Source organism: Triturus cristatus, chromosome 3_1, assembly GCF_964204655.1.
Source record: "Triturus cristatus chromosome 3_1, aTriCri1.1, whole genome shotgun sequence".
NCBI lineage: Eukaryota > Metazoa > Chordata > Amphibia > Caudata > Salamandridae > Triturus > Triturus cristatus.
In genome coordinates this window covers 409,184,030-409,200,012 of record NC_140583.1, presented here as the reverse complement: position 1 = coordinate 409,200,012, position 15,983 = coordinate 409,184,030, and positions in this window count along the sequence as shown.

Sequence of the window (15,983 nt, the reverse complement as noted above, 5' to 3'; positions counted from 1 at the left end):
ATGACGAGGACCATCCACCCGTGGAGGACGAAGGGCTTGGCAATGGGGCTAGTGATGTGGAGGATGTGGAGCCGCAAGAGGACATCCGGACTCGGCTCATACGCGACTTCTTTGCTTAGTGGTGAGTACCAGTGTCTGAGTGTGCACGCATTGGTCCCCGTGTGGCATGTGTTGTGATGTGTGTCTCCACCTGCATGTATGCCACGTGAGTCAGAGGTGTGTGTGGGTGTGTCACTGGAGTGATGGTGCCAGTGATGGTTGTATTTCCCCAGTCATAATTGTGACCTAGCATGTTGTCATCCATACATGTGTCGAGTAAATGCACATGCAAGTGGCTGTGCTTTTTGTGGCTGACTTCTTGTGTGTCTCTCTTCCCCAGGTACTTGCGCATGCCGTCTGCTGCTTGCATTGTTGTGGCACTGCTATTCCTCATGGACACGTCATCGTGTGCTGACTCAGCGTTACAGGCACGGACACGTTTGGAAGTCTCCATAGGGTAAGGGATGCATCAGGGGTGTATTGGGTGTGGCAGTTGTTCACGATGTATGCACACTGCCCCTGTCGATGTTTGGTTCCTCTGCAGACATGTAGCATCACCATGGGACACATAACATGCAGCTGGGTACACCTGAATAGATGGTCAGACTTGTTGACAGTCATCAGTGATGGGATAGTGGATTGTGATGATGGCATCAATGTGTGTAACACTGCCCTCGGTCACATACGGTTTGCATTGGCTTGACATGGTGTGGGACTTCTACATCAGCGGATCTATGGTGTATGGCAGGATCTCCGTGAGCAGCTGTGGGTGTTTAGCTGTTGGCCGACAATTGTGTGCCAGTTCCATGGCTATCACGCATTTGTGCTGCAGAAGGGGGGTGCCAGTGTTGGACCCACATGTTACTCCACATGAAGTGTTCATGTGTACTTCAAGTTGCCTCTGCAATCCCGAAAACATGACTAATAAAGGTGTCCCTATGCCTCCAAGGTGCCTCTTCTCAGTCAATGCTGGTGTGTTGCCACGGTGCATCCAGCATGTTTGGCATGGTTTCCCCTGATAGAGGCTATGTGTCTATGTGTTGAGTAGCAAGATGCAAGCTGTGTGTGTGGGCTGAGACTGTGTATTATGCATGATGTCCATGACTGTGTGGGTATTGTGACATGTGCCATCCCCATGCATCCAACGTTGGCCAGGCCCCCATTCTCTGCATCCACCGGACTCAAGCTTGCAGGACATGGTTCTGCCACCTGTCTACACATACCTGGGTGCCCCCCAGGACACTGGACTGGATCCCTGACCTCTGCGCATGACTGTTGCTGTACTCAATGTGTCTGTCAGCACGGTTGTTCGGCCACCCCCTCAGCTGGTTGGGCCCATCACGGGTGTGTGTGGTGCTCCATGTCTGTCTTGCCTAATACACTGTGGCCCGTGTGTCCTCTGCCAGACTCAGGTCCTAGGGTGTGGATGGTTGAAGTCAAAAGAGAACTCTGGCATGTTTAGACTTTACAAGACACATGTAAGGTAATAATGCAACCAGCAGGCATCTTCTCTTCATGGTGTGAATTTTTATTTGGGGGGGGGGGTATGACGTGAGGGGCTTTCCGGGAGTTTGGAATCCAAAGTTCAGTAGGGGAGTTGGTGTCCTTGCCATTGGAAGTCCTCAGAGTCCATGCCACAGTCTTTGTCTACATTGGTCAGACAGTGACCAGCAAGGCCATGTGGCAGAGAATGTCTCTTGATGCTGTGATGCTGTTGCTCCAGTGGGCCAGGTGCCAGGCCAGGTGTCCTTGGAGATGGTGATGTTGCGCCGACCCTCACGGTCTTTTCCATGGACGGCCCGCCCTCCTGCGGGGACCCTCAGAAGCAGGCCGTGACGACGTCTGGGATGCTCCATCGGATGTTTCCTCCTCCTCCTCCTGATCCCTCCCTGTGGGTGGTGATGTTCTCCGCCTTCTGGCACAGGGAGGGTCGGCCATGTTGTCGGCCAACCGACGGAGTGTATCGTGAATTCCCGTGTACGCCGTCACGAGCTCAGCCTGTCCATCCTCCATTGGTGTTGCAGTAGACAGGCATGTAGCTCCGCATGTTGCTGGGCCTGCTGGGTCTTGATCCCCTCGAGGACGGACACAACCTGGGCCAGGCCCGTGGTGTCCTGCCGGTATGTGTCCAGGATGTTTCGGACATGGGAATACACCGGTTCTGCAGCCAACTGGTCAGGCTGGCGCCTCCGCCATCCTCCACTCCCACCACCCCTGCCCACTTGCACCTGGCCTGCCCTTGTGGGCACATCGGGTCTCCGGGACCCCTGAGGGGTGGCATTTGCGTTGTCGCCTGCCTCCTCCTGGGTGCCCAGGAAACCGTGTCCCTCCTGGCCAGCCTGGCTGCTTTGTGTTGGTGGGGCAGGGATCCTGGGTGTCTCCTGGGATGTGGCAGGAGTGGGGGTGGTGGTTGGCCCCGTTGTACCTGACGCAGGTGCTGCAGGTGGTTGGACACCAGAGGGGCCAGGTTGGTCGGGGTCATCCACAGAGTGGTGAGAGTCGTCGCTGCCGGTGGGATCGGCCTCCCGCAGATCCGGGTCCTGTGAGTCTTCCCCCCCAGTTTTGGGGGGTGAACCACGACGTTGACCTGTGTGTGAGAGAGACAATGTTAATTTTGGTCCATGCAACATCCATGTTTCATCAGTTTCAACGTTGGCACATTTCCTCTTGGAATTAGGATCTGTCTTGCATTCCACTCACAGTGCACTTGTGCATGGGTGTGTCCCTTGTGCAGCACTTTGGCCCCTTTAACTATGTGTGGCACAGTCTTACTTGCTGCGTCAAGTGTGACTGCAGTCAGCAGTGGAGTGGGCAGGTGTGGCGAGCCATGCATTGGCGCCTTCCGTGTAGCACTGTACATGTGCACATGGAGTGGATCCACACACTTATATAATGCAGGTAGCTGTCGTTGTGCTCGTGAACAGGTTGTGAGATGGCCCTGTGTTTGGCCATGGAGAAGAGGGGGGGTTCTGGCACTGGCCACCCTTGGCTACATGCACGCAGTCTACCTGCTGACGAGCAGACATTCCCACACACCACACGGCTGATTTGCTCTCCCTGTGTCTCCCTCCGTCTCTGTCCCCCTCTCCCTCCCTCCGTGTGTCAGCCTCCTCCCTCTGTCCGTGTCCCTGTGTCTCCCTCCCTCTCTGTCCCCCTCTCCCTCCCTCCGTGTGTCAGCCTCCTCCCTCTATCCGTCTCCCTGTGTCTCCCTCCCTCTCTGTCCCCCTCTCCCTCCCTCTCTGTCCCCCTCTCCCTCCCTCCGTGTGTCAGCCTCCTCCCTCTGTCCGTGTCCCTGTGTCTCCCTCCCTCTCTGTCCCCCTCTCCCTCCCTCCGTGTGTCAGCCTCCTCCCTCTGTCCGTCTCCCTGTGTCTCCCTCCCTCTCTGTCCCCCTCTCCCTCCCTCTCTGTCCCCCTCTCCCGCCCTCCGTGTGTCAGCCTCCTCCCTCTGTCCGTGTCCCTGTGTCTCCCTCCCTCTCTGTCCCCCTCTCCCTCCCTCTCTATCCCCCTCTCCCTCCCTCTGTGTGTCACCCTCTGTCACCTCAGCCCAGCTTCCTGGGCACACACTGTTAGCAGATCTTTGAATGGCCCTTGGCTTGTTGATGTGAGTTTGTTTCTGATCTCCAGGCACCCATTGGGTGTAGTGTGTGTCTCTGCGCTGCTGCTGTGGTGGTGTGTGCTGCCACTCTTTCACAATGTTGGCTGTTCATTAGCTGCTGTCATGTGAAAAACAGTGCCTTCACCCCCATGTGTTGATGCAAGGCGTCCGCCATTTGCTGGCGAGTCTTTCCTGTGTGGGGACACAGTGTTTGTATGGCTGTGACCTAGGCCATATGGGCAGAGGGCATTGTTGTCTGCTTCTGAGTTGCACTATGTGAATTTTGGGGCCCACCCTCCCGCCATCCGGGTTACCGTGTCATGTGTTGGTGTCTTCTGTGGCCTGTGACTTGACATTGTCCAGCTGGGTGCATGGGGCATGGTGGCGGCAGTGGCATGTGCGTGTTCATGGAGTGTGGTTGAGTCATGCGATAGCTTGGGGTGGTTGCGTGCCTGTTAGTGATTTTGGTTGTGGATGACGTTCCCCCCATGTGAGGTGCGTTGTTTGTGTACTCACCCGGGTCTCGGAGTCCTCCTAATCCTTCGACTGCCTCCACCGGCTGTATGGCCATCACCCTCTCCTCCCAGGGCTGGTAGTATACGGGTCTGCGGGAGGGCCCTCCTCCAGTGGCGTTGGCCTGGTTGTGTTCCTCCAGCATCTTGGCTCGGACCCTCCTCCGCAGATCGTACCACCTGGCTTGGCATTCCTGCCTGGTCCTTCTGGTGTCCGCAACAGCATTCACAGCATCGACAATGGTCTGCCACATGGCTGTTTTTGCTGCCATGCTGGTCTGTCTGACCAATGTTCCAAAGAGCTGTGGCTCGACTCTGAGGATTTCATCAACAAGGACCTCCAACTCTCGGTTACTGAACTTTGGATTCTTGTTAGTGGGCATGGTGAGGGGTGTGGATGGTGGGGGGGGGTGTGGATGGTTGTGGGTGTGTGGGTGGGGTTGTGCAGGTGTGTGTGTGTGAATGTGATGAGGGGGTGTTTGTGAAGGTGGTTGTGTGAAGGTGTGCAAGTGTAAGGTGTGGTGAAGCTTGTAGTATGGTTCTGTGGTGTCTGGCAGCAGTGAGTCTGTTGCAAAGGCTCATGGTTTGTGTGTGTGGGCCCTTTTTATTTGTCCATTGGTGGGTGTGGCTGTGTTTGAAGTTTGGGTGGGTGTGTTATAAGGAGTGGTGGTGTTTTGGGCCTCTGTTTGTTTTTGGCAGTTGCAGGTCGGTGAATGTGTTTTTTTAGTGTTTGTTGGCCATGTTTAGTGGCTTTGTGCCATTCGAATAGTGTATTCTTGTGTTGTTTTGTTTTGTCCTGGTTGTGTACGTGCGTTTTGAGCGTGTGTACGGTGTGTACATGGGCCATTTGGTTGTACGGTGCTGTCCTTGTGTGTGGCTTGGTACGACTCGTACATGCGGTTGTGATGTTGGGGCCTGGGGTGCGCTCCGTACTTAGGAGGTTGTGGTGGGGGTGCGACTCTGACGAACACGGGTGTACATACAGGGGGGTAGGACACGTAGAGGGGTGGGGGTACGACGCGAACGTACTGGGGTGTACATACACGGGGGTAGGACACGTACAGGGGTGGGGGTACGACGCGAACGTACTGGGGTGTACATACACGGTGGTACGACACGTACAGGGGTGGGGGTATGACGCGAACATACTGGGGTGTACATGCACGGTGGTACGACACGTACAGAGGTGGGGGTACGACGCGAACGTACTGGGGTGTACATACACGGTGGTACGACACGTACAGGGGTGGGGGTACGACTCGGACGTACAGGGGTGTACATGCATGGGGGTAGGACACGTACAGGGGTGGGGGTACGACTCGGACGTACAGGGGTGTACATGCACAGGGGTAGGACACATACAGGGGTGGGGGTATGACTCGGATGTACAGGGGTGTACATGCACGGGGGTAGGACACGTACAGGGGTGGGGGTACGACGCGAACGTACTGGGGTGTACATACACGGGGGTACGACATGTACACGGGTGGGGGTACGACGCGAACGTACTGAGGTGTACATGCACGGTGGTACGACACGTACAGGGGTGGGGGTACGACGCGAACGTACTGGGGTGTACATACACGGTGGTACGACACGTACAGGGGTGGGGGTACGACTCGGACATACAGGGGTGTACATGCACGGGGGTAGGACACGTACAGGGGTGGGGGTACGACTCGGACGTACAGGGGTGTACATGCACGGGGGTAGGACACGTACAGGGGTGGGGGAACGACGCGAACGTACTGGGGTGTACATGCACGGGTGGGGGTTCGACATGTACACGGGTGTACATACAGGGGGGGTGTGTACATTCACGGGGAGTGCGACTCGAACGTATGGGTGCTGGGGGAGTGTTGGGCGCGTATGCGGGGACATGTCTCCATGGTTGCAATGGGAGTTCGGTGCGGACGGTGTTTTTACCATACGGTTGTGAGATCGGACGCACGGGTTGGATTGTGATTCCTCGGTCGGACTTGACTTTTCACATTTGTACGGTAAATCGTCCGAGGACGTGTCGGACACATTTTCCGACCCGAGGACATGTGGGGAAATATTCCGACTGCGGTTCGTATGGACTTTTTACCATGCGAATCGTGATTGCCAGTTTGTACGGCACTTGTACGATTCGTACGGTAAAAAGACCGGATACGAGTCGTACGGGGAATTTTTTTGCCGGATCGTAATTGGCACCTCTGTCTCAGAATTGCCAATTCCCTGTCTAATCCATTTGTCATACGGTAAAGGAAGCGGTACACGTTTCGTATGGGCAGCGTGTACCCAATGCTTTCTTCCAGCCAATCGAACAGCAGTTCGTGTTGACAACAGGACCTGGAACGGTCCGATATATCTTGGCTCCAAGCTTCTTGATTTCCCAAAGTTCTTTACGACCACAAAATCGCCAGGCTGTAACTTGTGTCCTGGTCCCTCTGTTGGCTTTGGCAGAGCCTCAAAAACCTGTTGATGAATGGCAGTTAGTTTAGCAGTCAACTCATAAAGGTAATCGATCAACATGGGATATTCGAGCTGGGTGAATTCTTTAGGTCTAGGGACTCCCCAAACGTTCGCAGGACGACCAAACACAATTTCATACGGGCTAAGCCCTATTCGAGAATGAACAGTCGCCCTAGTGGATAGAAGAGCCAGAGGCAAGGCATCTGGCCATGACAACCCAGTGGTCATTTGGATCTTTGCTAACTTCAATTTCAGAGTCCCGTTATAACCCTCAACAAGACCTGTGGACTGTGGGTGATTTGCACTATGGAACTTCTGTCTAATCCCCGAACCCATACACACGCTCTTCATGACCTTTCCCACAAACTCACTTCCGTTATCCGACCATACAATCCGTGGCATGCCAAACCTAGGGAAAAACTCTTTGAGAAGGACTTTGGCTGTGGACAGGGCTGTATTATCCTTCAAGGGGTAGGCTGCAATCCATCGTGAAAATGCACAAACTACAACAAGGACATACTTAAGGTTGTTACACCTTTCCGTATGAATGAAGTCTAACTGGATAACCTCAAAGGGACAAGTCGGGGGAGCAAAATGACCAGCTGGAGTTGGAGTTCCCTTGCCAGGATTATGCATCAGGCAAACCATGCAATTCTTAACCACCCTCTCCGCACACTTAGAAATTCCATCATTCTTCCATACCGGGGCCAATAACTTGCAAATTCCTTTCGCACTAATGTGTGCCATTCCATGTGCCATTGTAACTACTGCAAGCACATACGCATCAGGTAACATCCATCTTTGATGTTCTGACAGATCGATCCAACAACCAGTCGAATCCAATATACCCGTACTGTCTTTCCACACATTCTTCTCACTCTCAGTAGCCTCATTCTGAATTGACTTCACACTCTCAATCGTGTCTTCACACATTCCAGCATCCGTAAGCCATCTTGCAGAACTTGCAACATACATTCGACTCGTCATGTTCTTTGCCGTCTTTTTCGCAATCTCATCTGCAAATGCATTACCACGACCAACATCATCCGTGACCTTCCGATGAGCACTACACTTCACAATCGCAACTAGCTTTGGCAAAGTAAGTGATTCCAGAAGCTCATTCACCAATTGTCCATGCTGTATTTTTGTCCCGTGGGACGTCAAAAATCCTCTCTCTCTCCATAATCGTCCAAAACTATGTGCAACACCAAACGCATACTGGCTATCGGTAAAGACGTTCACTCTCTTTCCCTCGGCCAAAATGCACGCTCTCGTCAGCGCAATTAACTCTGCAGCTTGTGCAGAATTCTGACTTACTCTCGCAGTCTCAACAATCGTACTCAATGTCGTCACAGCATACGCGGCAGTCACATCACCGTTCGACAACTTAAAGCACGAACCATCCACATACAAAGTACCATCCGGATCTGACAACGGGGTATCTTTCAAATCGATCCGACCCTTCGTTTCTTCTTCAGTTCGCAAACAACAATCATGTGGTTCTGAATCACTCGATTCTACAGTAGTCGGCAACAATGTGGCTGGGTTCAACACATTACATCTCTTAATCTGAATATGACTTGCCAAGAGTGTCATTTCATAGCCTGACAACCTAGCACTCGTGAGATGTTGAGTTTTTGTTCTGTTCAATAAAGTATCTACTGCATTTGGAACCATTACCACTAACATATTATTCATGACCAGACCAGAAGACTGTCGAATAGACACAGCAGCTGCCGCTGTCGCTCTAAGGCAACTCGGCAATGCTCTTGCTACTGGATCTAAGGTTGAAGAAAAATACGCACACGGACGCTGTTTATCACCAAATTGTTGTGTCAACACGCTCAACACGCAACCCTCTCGTTCATGAACGTATAGTGTAAATGGTTTACTGTAGTCGGGGGTACCCAACACAGGAGCTGAACACAACGCATCGTGTAGCTCAGAAAAACTCTTCTGGCAGTCATCAGACCATGGCAGAGGATTCGAAACATCTTTGCACGTGAGAGCTAACAAAGGCTTTGCTAACAACGAAAAGTTTGGGATCCATTGTCTGCAGTATGATGTGATACCCAAAAAGGCACGTACTTCTCTTTGAGTGCTTGGCACAGTCATTTGAGCAATTGCTCTAATTCGTTCTGGGGTCAACCTTCTTCCCTCCTTTGACAAGAGATGACCTAAATAGGTTACCTCTTGGCGACAATATTGCAGCTTAGAAGGTGACACCTTGTGATGTAAATTGGACAAATGCTGTAGCAAAGATATCGTAGCGGCTTTGCAAGTTGTCTTGTCATCAGCAGCCACTAAAAGATCATCTACGTACTGGATCAAAGCAGCCCGACAGGCAATACAAAGGTATCAAGCTGGCTTTTCAGAGCCTGACTATATATCGAAGGACTTTCACAATAACCTTGAGGTGCGCGCTTGAATCTGAAGCTACGACCACCCAAGGAGAAACCAACAATGTCCCTACTCTCTTCTGCTATCGGGATGCTAAAGAAGGCATTCTTCAAGTCAATCACCGAAAACCAGGTAGCTGAAGCAGGAATCAATGTCAATAAAGCTGTGATATCGGGAACCACAGGAAACTGCGGAACCACAATCTTGTTTACTTCTCTAAGATCAATTACGAAACGATACACAGGAGGTTGGGAAGAATCGGTACGTTTCAAAATCGGCAAAACAGGACTATTACACACGTTACCTCGTGTTTCTTCGATTACACCCTTCTGGATCAAATCGTGGATGGTCGCTAAGAGTGCTCGTTCACCATTGCTCGAAATTCGATACTGCGGAATTCGCGGTAACCTGACATTCGGTCTGAGCGGAACAACATATGGGGGAATTTCCAGAAGACCCACATCATTAGGACCCGTAGCCCAAAGAGATTCGGGGAGCGAACGCAATTCTTGTGGAAGTCTATCTGTCGCCACATACATAGGAGAGATCACTTTCCTGCCCAATGTAAGTTGTACTCCCGATGGGGAACAATGCAATGTCGCATACAATTGTTTCAACAGGTCCAAATCCAGCACGTTCTCACCACAACCAGTAGTCAAAATCAACGGTGCTTCTAACTTACATGGTCCAATTGAAAGGGACAAAGGACTAGAGACTGGATTACGAACAGGGGCGCCAGAGAATCCCACTGAGACATTAGTTAAGCCAGACAAGGGTGCGCCAGGGAGTTTAGAATGTTTGATTGAACTTTTTGCCGCACCAGTATCCAACAGAAAAGGCTCAACCACACTTGATAAAGCTACTGAAACGTAAGGCCCACTCTGATCAACTGGAACTGACACTACTCCCTCTCTTTGTCCATGGCTATCCTAGCAGTCATTATACGTAGTACTCTCGCCCTCGACATAGTAGTCATCTACATGGTACTGCGGAGATCTATCAGATTTCACCTTCGATTGGTCAAAACAATTAAGAGAACTTTGTGATGGAAGAGAACGCTCATTCTGAGAAGGCGTGACGCCACATCCTCTACCTCTAGAGATTTGTTGGAAACCACGACCTCTCTGAACTGGCACACCATTCATACGCTGTCGCAGAGCAGGGCACTCGTTCTTATAATGACCCTCTTCCTTGCAGTATGCACATTGATTCAATCCTAACAATGGCCTAGAAACGAGGTACTCCGGTCTCAGTTGTACTCTCGGAAACGGTGTCTGTTGCTGAAATTGCGTACGTTGCTGTGAATCGTTCTGATTCGAGCGAGGCGGATACGCCTGCTGCAACAACACCTTAGTCTTCAGGTCCTTCGTTTTCCTCTCTACATGTTCTTTTTCTTCCTTATCTCTATTCTCGTAATATTGGGCTGTGGCTAGAATCTGAGCCGTTGAAGAGACAGCCCAAGCACTTTCTGAGTCTTTCAACTTGTTGCACAAGTCAGGCAGCAAGTTAAACACGAACTTATCAACAAATAGTCTCTGGCCTCCCTCTGAACTCATATCTTGGCCACTGTGGTCCACAAAAGTCTCCTCAAATCGCGTGAAAAAGTCGGACACACTTTCATCCTTCTTCTGCTTACAGGCCGACAATTTATCCCAGTTTACTCTCAACGCTGGCATCAGTGTCTTCATTAGATTAACTATCCTACCTGGTAACTCCGCTACTAGGGGTTCAGGTTTCGCACCTCCAACTTGGAGAGCATCCGCCGCTAAAATAGCAGTCCAGGTACCACCTAACTCGTTAGGATGATCCTCATGGCGGATTTTCGCCCATACCGGTTGTGGCACTACATTGCCAAACAACATCTCAATATCTGCAATGTTCATAATACAGGCATCTACTGTCTGGGACAATTCTTTATAGTAACGATCGGGATTCTTACGTGGGTCTGGCAAAGTCTGTTTTAATGCTGGTACTTCAGACCTTTTCCATGGGACATGTATCCAAACTCTCTGAAAATGTGCCGGAGCGGCCGCAATACCTCTCCCTGCATCAGCCTGTACTGCATCACGCCATACTGGCGGAACCTCTCTCATAGGATACTGTCCTAACGTCTTCTTTGCCGAGGAATCATTCGCAAACAAAACTCTAGACGGTAATACAGACCTATAGGCAAGAAGCCGTTCCAACGCATGTCTAGCATCAGAGCCCACAATCATACCTTTCGCAAATTGACTCTGGAGTTCGAGCATTTCAGCAGGGGCTGAGTCTAATTCGTCGTTGTCCCATTCGTCTCGCAACAACTTACAAATCTCCTCAAACACATATCTCTGAGTCGGTTCATTCCACTGGGAAAATGTATCGTAAACTAAACGACAACTATACCTATCGGGTTTCAAAATCCATCTATGAGCCATCGAATCTAATAATGCTCGTTCCCTAGACTCAGGGAGATGGCTACGTCTCTGCATGGAGTCAGAAACGACGGGCGCAATTAGCGACCCAAAAAGAGGAGACAGAAAACTAGGGACGGTGTTGGTTACTCGCCGACGAGCGGAAGGTGAAGTAGACATAAGGGCGGGAGAAACAGCATTCAGCGAAAGCGAAGGAGCAAAAGGGGTAACAGAAACAGGAGTGACAGGCGTAGTAAGGTGAGGTGTAGCAGTTAAAGACGAAAAAGGCAACCCAGGAAGAGGGGGTGCCGGAGGAACATAACCTTGCTGAGGAACAGGAGGTGAGGGAGGAACTACCACGGGCTGACCAGCAGCCGGTTGTACAGCAGGGGGAACAAAAAGGGCTGTAGCACTGTGTACATAAGGAGGTGGTGACTTCAGTAAATAAGACATCAGAGGATCCTTTTCGGGGTCCTCTTTCGGCTTATCGGGACATGATGGCAAAACAGGGTAGCACTTATCAATTGCCATGCTATGTTGTCTAGTGAAAATCTTGGTCGCTTTCTCTTCTTCATCTTCCTTAAACTGCCTAGCAGCTTGCATAATCGAGACACCTTTTTCTCGCTTATCCTTTTTAGCCTGTTTGATTTCTTTCTGCTTGGCTTCTTTGCGCCATAGACGAAAGGAGTCAAACATCGCCGGCCGGGCTTTCTTCTTAAATAACTTTGCCTCCAAATTATCCAAAATTGCAGTTTCAAAACTACCATGTAATGGCCATCTGAGAACACCATCTTTCCTCGTATAGCGGACCCATACCTCGTTATACGTGATAGGGCCCACACCATGCTTCGAATAGAGCTCATAAGTCGGAGTTCCAACCGGAGGTATCGGACAAGAGTCCTCCAATCGGGAATCCTTGTTGCAACATTCAAGACAAGACAAGAAACCAAGACTACGGTTAGGCATTTTCGCTCACTAACCGAGTTTCAAACTTCAAGGGGCTATCTCTATCGATACACTCGTAAATGTACGAGACCCTCGGTTTTTGGGAACTGCAGCTACCAAATAATCCTAAGGACCAAACTAAACCAAATGCAATGGAACCATGCAAACCAAAACTAAGGACCAAAGAACTCGAGTTAAACCTAAGGACTGGGAGCGACCCACGTATACTTAACTGAAAGATCAATGACATCACCAGGAAGACCCGTCTATCGTCTCGCCGTACTAAGGACTACGCCAGGCTCCAAAACAGGTCGACAGTCAGGGCGCCAGCCCTTTGCAGCCGTCTGGAAGTGGGAACCTTCGCGGAAAAAGACCTTCGGACCACTTATGCGACATACATGGATCGATGAAGTGGGGTGCACCTCCCTCGGAAATTTCACACGAAGCTCCTCACAATCTTCAGGCTAGGACCGGAACACCTCGATGTCGCACCACGCTAGGGCGCCAACTGAAGGACTGGGCAATTTCTAAGACCCAGCGGTGCCAGGGGACAACACCTGAAACCTTCGGGGATCACCTGTTTTGGCGTACTTAACAAACAGAGACACGGGGTCTTCCTCTGGCATCAAAAGATCGTCTTTAATGACTGCAGTCAGGAACAGAAGTCACAGAAGTATCATACAAGATAGATTCTAAGGAGACTGCTCGATTTGTACAAAGCAGGTCGCTCCTTAAATACTGAATATTCTGCTTCGGGCAAACATTCCTGCAAGTTTACAATTATTCCCGTTTCTGTATTCCAAACAATAAGATCACACAATATCACATTCCCATCTCCAGGTGTCTGGCCTTCAATCACATGTTTCTGACATCCCTCTATTGAAAGGCCGGACCGCCCCATAATAAAATTGGTCACCTCCTCATCATAAAAGGCTAAAGGAAAATGCAGGAACAGATGCAGAAAATAGAAGAGTCAGATAAGACATATTCGTAGGCTAATAAAAGAAGCGTGGTCTATTGTGTCAGGGTCAGTAGCTTGGCTCAGGCAGGACAGGACAGAAAACCAGTACGGCAGGGTCCGCCTCAGGCGACAGGGTCAGCTTTTGCCAAGTCATGCAGAAGTCGGCAGAACGCGCACTAGGGACTACGTGCCCTCGAGGTTACCTAATCAGGGTCATTGTTCGGACATCGCTCATTCACTGACTTTGTGAGGGCAATGATACAAAATGGACGTCGTGCACGAAATGGAACCCGTAGGTTCGAGCACAAGAATCAGTAATACATGACGAATCCTTTAGTGCAGCGTTGCGAAAATGCTTGCTTTATATTAGACTCATTATTTGCAATTCGCTAATGCCAGGATCGTCACGGTACCATTAGCTCAGAAACATGGGTTCAGTTTTCACGGAACCTCACCTCTGTCTGGGTTTTGGGCGACTCCCAATTCAGGATTGTTTCTACCTTAAGTGAAGGGGCGCCACTTGGCCGCTCCCAACCTGGTGCCCCAAGTACACCACGGAACCCTGCCCGATCTGGCACTTACTCGCCTTGATCGTGAGGCCTGCCCTCCGCAGCGCCATCAACACTTCCCAGAGGTGGCGCAGGTGTTCCTCTCACGTGGAGCTGAACACTGCATTGTCATCCAGGTAGGCGGCACTGAACGAGTCCAGCCCAACAAACACCTGGTTGGCCAACCTCTGGAAGGTGGCAGGGGCATTCTTCATCCCAAAGGGCATAACCCGGAACTGGTAGTGCCCATCTGGGGTGGAAAATGCTGACCTCTCTTTGGCCCCCTCGGTCAAGGCGATCTGCCAGTACCCAGACGTTAAATCAAATGTGCTGAGGTAGTTGGCAGCCCCTAGCCGATCTATGAGCTCATCAGCTCTGGGGATGGGGTGTGCGTCAGTCCTGGTGACTGAATTGAGTCCTCTGCAGTCCACACAGAACCGGAGTTCGGGTGTGGCTCCCGGCGCTGCAGCCTTTGGGACCAAGACCAGTGGGCTGGCCCAAGGACTGCTGGAGGACTCAATTACCCCGAGTGCAAACATCTTGGAGACCTCCTCCTTGATGCAGGCCCTCACCCTGTCAGTCACCCTGTAGGCCTTGTGCCTCACAGCTGTACTATCCCCAGTGTCCACATCATGGACGCACCAATCAGTGACACCTGGAACCAGGGAAAACAGATCAGAAAATTGTCCCAGCAGCTGGTGACAATCATTCTGTTGCTCAGGGGTCAGGGCGGAAGAGAGGATGACACCATCCACTGACCCATCTTGCTCCTGGACTGACAGGAGGTCAGGAAGAGGCTCGGTCTCCTCTTCCATCCCAGCATCTGTTGCCAAGAGCATGCCCACTTGGGACCTCTCCAAGTGGGGCTTGAGGCGGATGACATGAAGGACCCTCAAGGGGTTCCTTGGAGACCGCAAGTCCACCAAATAGGTAACAGGACTCTTGCGCTCCACAACCTCAAAGGGACCGGTCCACTTATCCTGGAGCACACAAGGCTCCACGGGGGCCAAGACCCACACCTTTTGTCCAGGCTGAAGCTCTACCAGAGTGGCATTCTGGTCGTACCACCGCTTCATCTCCTCCTGGCTGGCTTCCAGATTTGCCTCAGCAAGTTGCCTGAATCGCCTAGTCTGATTTCAGAAGGCCAGCATGTAGCTATATACACTCTGGGGAGGTTTCCTGGGAGATTTTTCCCAGCCTTCCTTGACCAGACTTAGAGGTCCTCTCACTGGGTGGCCATACAGGAGCTCAAAGGGGCTGAACCCTAGAGACTTCTGTGGCACCTCACAGTACGCAAAGAGAAGGCATGGCAAGAGGACGTCCCACTTACGCCTCATGGGTTCTTCCAGACCCATTATCATGCCCTTGAGGGTACGGTTGAATCTCTCAACCAACCCGTTTCCTTGGGGGTGGTAAGGTGTGGTGAATTTGTAGGTTACACCACACTCTTGCCAAAGGGATTTCATATACCTGGATATGAAATTGGTACCTCGGTCAGACACCACCTCTAGAGGGAATCCCACTCTGGAGAAAATTCCCATCAGGGCACGTCCCACCACGGGGGCCGTCACTGTCCTCAGAGGGATGGCTTCTGGGTACCAGGACCAGGATGAACCTATTGCCCATCGCTGTCCTGGGGTCCAGTGGCCCTACAATGTCAATCCCCACTCGCTGGAATGGGATACCGACCACAGGGAATGGTTGGAGTGGAGCCTTCTGCTTCCTTCCACTCTTCCCACTTGCCTGGCAAGTCTGGCATGTCCTGCAGTGTCTGAACTCCTGCGCATTTGAGGCCAATAAAAGTGGGTGACAAGCCTTTCAAAGGTCTTGTCCTGCCCCAAATGTCCTGCCAATGGCACATCGTGAGCCAGCCCCAGTAGGAAGGCTCTGAAGTCCTGGGGTACCACCAGCGCACGGGCTGACCCAGGCTCAGCAGCATTAGGCTCTGTATATAGGAGGTCGTTCTCCCAGTAAACGAAATGTGACCCAGACTGATCACCTGCGGCCTGGTCTGCAGCCTGCTGCCGCATACCCACGAGAGAAGGGCATTGTTTCTGTGCTTTAGAAAAGTCCTCCCTGGAGGGCCCTGCTTCCTGCTGCCAATGGGTCAGCTCAGGCAGGTCCCCCAGTTCAGCTA